The sequence below is a fragment of the Convolutriloba macropyga genome, unplaced genomic scaffold (assembly GCF_964194025.1).
Source record: "Convolutriloba macropyga unplaced genomic scaffold, txConMacr16.3 SCAFFOLD_3074, whole genome shotgun sequence".
NCBI classification, from domain to species: Eukaryota; Metazoa; Xenacoelomorpha; order Acoela; family Convolutidae; genus Convolutriloba; species Convolutriloba macropyga.
Genome location: NW_027452807.1, coordinates 23,892 through 29,668, shown reverse-complemented (window position 1 = coordinate 29,668; position 5,777 = coordinate 23,892). Strand labels below are relative to the sequence as shown.

At 41.1% G+C, this 5,777-nt stretch overlaps 1 pseudogene; it reads right to left on the bottom strand.

The window, feature by feature from the left end:
* Positions 1 to 2,649: 2,649 nt before the first annotated feature.
* LOC142357811 (5.8S ribosomal RNA) lies at positions 2,650 to 2,801 on the bottom strand (annotated as a pseudogene).
* Between the last annotated feature and the right edge of the window lie 2,976 nt (positions 2,802 to 5,777).

Here is a 5,777-nt window from a genome sequence, read left to right as displayed (position 1 = left end):
AACCAGCTACTAGATGGTTCGATTAGTCTTTCGCCCCTATGCTCAGGTCAGACGATCGATTTGCACGTCAGAACCGCTTCGGGCTTCCACCATGGTTTCCCGTGGCTTCGCCCTGCCCAAGCATAGATCACCATCTTTCGGGTCGTGTGCTACTTGCTCTGGATCAGTCATGCAATAAGAGCAAAACCGTCCGTGGTTGCGGGACACCGAATCGGCGCCCTCACCACACAAAGTAGTGCAATTCATAAAAATTACACTGTTCACTTTCATTTCGCGTGTGCGCTTTCAATGAGCGACAACACTTGCAAGCAACTCACACTCCTTGGTCCGTGTTTCAAGACGGGCTGTAGAGAGCATTGAATAGGAAGTTGAGGTCAGACAGGCAATCAAGATCAATTTATCTCATTTTGTTTAGAATCAACAAGAAGAATTCCGAGGAAAACTTCTGCTCGATTCATTAACAAGATTTGCCAAAAGACGACAACTACACTACTCGGTAGCCGAGAATATAATATCAAGGCATTGAGTATGGTAACGCTCACTCCAGTTCCCCTTCAACAGTTTCACGTACTTTTCACTCTCTCTTCAGAGTGCTTTTCAACTTTCCCTCACGGTACTTGTTTACTATCGGTCTCGCTTTATAATTAGCTTTTGGAGAGACATATCTCCAGCTTCGAGTTGCACTTTCAAACAACTCTACTCATAGGAATGAGCCATTATGACTGGTATCGAAAATGACCTTTACAGGATTTTCACCTTCTTTGATGCTACTTTCCAGTAGACATCAGGACAAATTCACCAGTCTAGCATCAAACCATACCGGACACCGAGAAATGTTGCCATTTCTCTTCCCGATGAGCTTTTCCCTGTTCATTCGCCATTACTAAGGGATTCTCAGTTGATTTCTTTTCCTCCCCTTACTGATATGCTTAAGTTAAGGGGGTTCTCTCGCCCAATTCAGGTTATGTAGTTGATTGTCTCTTAATTGGTTCACTGACCAATATGAGACAGAAACCGATTCAGCAGTTTTGTTCGCTACTACTATCAAACACAGGTCGAAGTTTCCATTCAGTCATTAATTCCAACTTTCAAATGTTGTTGTTTCAGCTTTCGCTTACTAGAAGCAACATAATACTCGCTGCAATACAGACCTCGGGAAACCCTCACCGTGAATAAGGTTCACTCACATATTTCACTACATTTTGCGTGGGATTGGAGATGAGGCTACTCGTTCTTGCTCAGTACTAGGCTGAAAATTAACGAAACTTCGTTACAAACGTTCACATGTTGATGTTTCCGCTTTCGCGTACTCGAAACAACATAATACTAGTCTTTGTAATTTAGTTTCATAATTTCAACTGTTCTCATGCAGAATTTTTGCTCATTCTTATCCCAAATTTTGACCTGGCTACTAGTTACACTCCTTGTACTTATTGCAAAATGACCACAAATTTCAACAGCTTTCACATGTTGCTGTTTCGGCTTTCGCTTACTACAGTCAACATAATACTCGTTGCAAAATAAGTGCTCGGCATCTGCAATTTTCCAAAGACGAAGTTTCGCCAGTTCAATTTTCGCTCGCCAATTATGGCTACTAATTCACACGGTACTGAGCTCAACAACATTAAATTTGTTCAGCAAGACTTTCACATGTTGATGTTTTGGCTTTCGCCTACTAGAAGCAACATAATACTCGTCTTGTTAGCTCATTCAATGAGAATAGCTTTTCCCGTTGAGAATTTTTGCCTTCAATTGGCGTTGTAGTGAGTTTGGCTACTCAGATCACCAAATACTTGTGACAATTCGAACCAGAAATGTTTTCAATTTTCACATGCTGATGTTTCGGATTCAACCTACTAGAAGCAGCATAATACTTGTATTCAACAATTTCTGTATCAAATCCCAGTTTTCTCTGGTGCATCTTTGCCAAACTATTCCAAACTGCCTGAGTCTGAATACCAATTACAGGTACTAGTAAATGCACGTTACTAAGGACTATATAGTTCTAGGTTACTGTACACAACGACGTTCACATGTTGATGTTTCAGCTGCCGCTTACTAGAAACAACATAATACTTATCGTGCATACCTTTCCATAACTTGTCCTTTTCAGATGCATTAGTTTCCCTTTGTCTTGGCTTCTACAGTCAGACTGGCTACTAGTAACAGCACAGTACTAATCACATATCGTTCTACAGTTTGCAGACAACTTTCACATGTTGATGTTTCAGCTTTCGCCTACTAGAAACAACATAATACTCGCTGTATACATTTGTAGTTCTCTATGTAACTTTCATGTGAAGAAGTTTCGCCAGTCTTTTTGACTGTCTCAAATCTGAGTCATGCTTAGGCTACTAGTTGCTTCATAGTACTTATCGCCTCGAGATCATTGAACAAAACTTGATTTTCACATGTTGCTGTTTCAGCTTCCGCTTACTAGAAACAACATAATACTAGTCTCATTAAGTTCCGTCTCTTTGCAATTTTCTTATGAAGAAAATTCGCCATCACAATGACTCCAGCAGTTCTTGATCAAGGAATGCAATCATTGATCAGAATGCTATTATTTGAATCGGTTCTGCTTTAAGTGTTCCAATTTTATTGGAAGCACCAACAATAGAACATCAATGTGTTCAATCGAGAGTTATATAACCCTGAATCGGACGCAGTCAACAGCCGAAGCCGAGACCGCCTTTTGCGTTAGAGAGGTCGGTAAACAAATCTTGCGATTCATACCGAATTAACACATATAGCTGTGCTCCTCTTCGTAAAGCGAGCCAAGTGATCCCCTGTTGAAGGATGTATTTGGACCAATCTAGTAGCATTTGGTTTCCAACAAGCTCTCCCAAGTTAGCTTACTTATTGGGCTTTTCAACCAATTCGGTTGGCTACAAGCATCATCAAAGTACTAGCCACAGTTTGATCGCAAAATTCTACGACTTTCACATGTTGATGTTTCGGCTTGCGCTTAGCCTACTATAAGCAACATAATACTAGTCATATCATAGAGCGTGATCAGCTTGTGACGTTCTCATGATGAAGTTTCACCAACAGTGTCTCACTTCGAGCTTAAATCCAGCTACTAGTAACTACACAGTACTGACTGCAACGATAACTTTTATCTATACCTTTCACATGCTGCGCTTTCGGCCAGGGCCTACTAACGTCAACATAATACTCGATATAAACTTTTGTTCATGATGCAGCTTCCCCATGCAGAAGTTTCGCCTTCAAATGCTCTCTTGGCCATATGACGTAAGAAAAGGTTACTAGTAACATCACAGTACTAGCCACAGTTTGATTGCAAAATTCTACGACTTTCACATGTTGATGTTTCGGCTTGCGCTTAGCCTACTAGAAGCAACATAATACTAGTCATATCATAGAGCGTGATCAGCTTGTGACGTTCTCATGATGAAGTTTCACCAACAGTGTCTCATTTCGAGCTTAAATCCAGCTACTAGTAACTACACAGTACTGACTGCAACGCTAACTTTTATCTATACCTTTCACATGCTGCGCTTTCGGCCAGGGCCTACTAACGTCAACATAATACTCGATATAAACTTTTGTTCATGATGCAGCTTCCCCATGCAGAAGTTTCGCCTTCAAATGCTCTCTTGGCCATATGACGTAACACAAGGTTACTAGTAACATCACAGTACTAGCCACAATTTGATCGCAAAATTCTACGACTTTCACATGTTGATGTTTCGGCTTGCGCTTAGCCTACTATAAGCAACATAATACTAGTCATATCATAGAGCGTGATCAGCTTGTGACGTTCTCATGATGAAGTTTCACCAACAGTGTCTCACTTCGAGCTTAAATCCAGCTACTAGTAACTACACAGTACTGACTGCAACGATAACTTTTATCTATACCTTTCACATGCTGCGCTTTCGGCCAGGGCCTACTAACGTCAACATAATACTCGATATAAACTTTTGTTCATGATGCAGCTTCCCCATGCAGAAGTTTCGCCTTCAAATGCTCTCTTGGCCATATGACGTAAGAAAAGGTTACTAGTAACATCACAGTACTAGCCACAGTTTGATTGCAAAATTCTACGACTTTCACATGTTGATGTTTCGGCTTGCGCTTAGCCTACTAGAAGCAACATAATACTAGTCATATCATAGAGCGTGATCAGCTTGTGACGTTCTCATGATGAAGTTTCACCAACAGTGTCTCATTTCGAGCTTAAATCCAGCTACTAGTAACTACACAGTACTGACTGCAACGCTAACTTTTATCTATACCTTTCACATGCTGCGCTTTCGGCCAGGGCCTACTAACGTCAACATAATACTCGATATAAACTTTTGTTCATGATGCAGCTTCCCCATGCAGAAGTTTCGCCTTCAAATGCTCTCTTGGCCATATGACGTAACACAAGGTTACTAGTAACATCACAGTACTAGCCACAATTTGATCGCAAAATTCTACGACTTTCACATGTTGATGTTTCGGCTTGCGCTTAGCCTACTAGAAGCAACATAATACTAGTCATATCATGGAGCGTGATCAGCTTGTGACGTTCTCATGATGAAGTTTCACCAACAGTGTCTCATTTCGAGCTTAAATCCAGCTACTAGTAACTACACAGTACTGACTGCAACGATAACTTTTATCTATACCTTTCACATGCTGCGCTTTCGGCCAGGGCCTACTAATGTCAACATAATACTCGATATAAACTTTTGTTCATGATGCAGCTTCCCCATGCAGAAGTTTCGCCTTCAAATGCTCTCTTGGCCATATGACGTAACACAAGGTTACTAGTAACATCACAGTACTAGCCACAATTTGATCGCAAAATTCTACGACTTTCACATGTTGATGTTTCGGCTTGCGCTTAGCCTACTAGAAGCAACATAATACTAGTCATATCATAGAGCTTGATCAGCTTGTGACATTCTCATGATGAAGTTTCACCAACAGTGTCTCATTTTGAGCTTAAATCCAGCTACTAGTAACTACACAGTACTGACTGCAACAATAACTTTTATCTATACCTTTCACATGCTGCGTTTTCGGCCAAGGCCTACTAACGTCAACATAATACTCGATATAAAATTTTGATCATGATGCAGCTTTCCCATGCAGAAGTTTCGCCTTCAAATGCTCTCTTGGCCATATGACGGAACACCAGGTTACTAGTAACATCACAGTACTAGCCACAGTTTGATTGCAAAATTCTACGACTTTCACATGTTGATGTTTCGGCTTGCGCTTAGCCTACTAGAAGCAACATAATACTAGTCATATCATAGAGCGTGATCAGCTTGTGACGTTCTCATGATGAAGTTTCACCAATAGTGTTTCATTCGAATTGGTTCTGCTTTAAGCTCTCCAATTGTTTTGGATGAACCAGTTTTGCCCTTCGAAGCCACTTTTGTGAGCTTTTGTGGGTCTTTACCAAGAGGATATACCTCAAGGCCTCTTTCAATTCCTTTAAGTTCTTTCAACTCCTTTACAGTTTCTAGGTTCACATAGCTGCAAACCTTATTTCTAGTTTTAAGTCTGGCCAACTTGGGGAGAGTTGGTGCAGACCGTGACCAATTCTAGTAGGATGCCACAACAAGAATGTGATCAACTTAGCTTGTCGATGAACCTGCCCCACATTCAAACAACTCTATCGCCTTTTCCTCGTATAGTTATATGCGAGGGCCTCTCATAGAGAGCGCTGTTAGCAACCTTTTCCACATAGACGATAAAGTTGTGAGTGTTTTGCACATGGCTGTTGTCATCACCACGTGACGAGTCAACTCAGC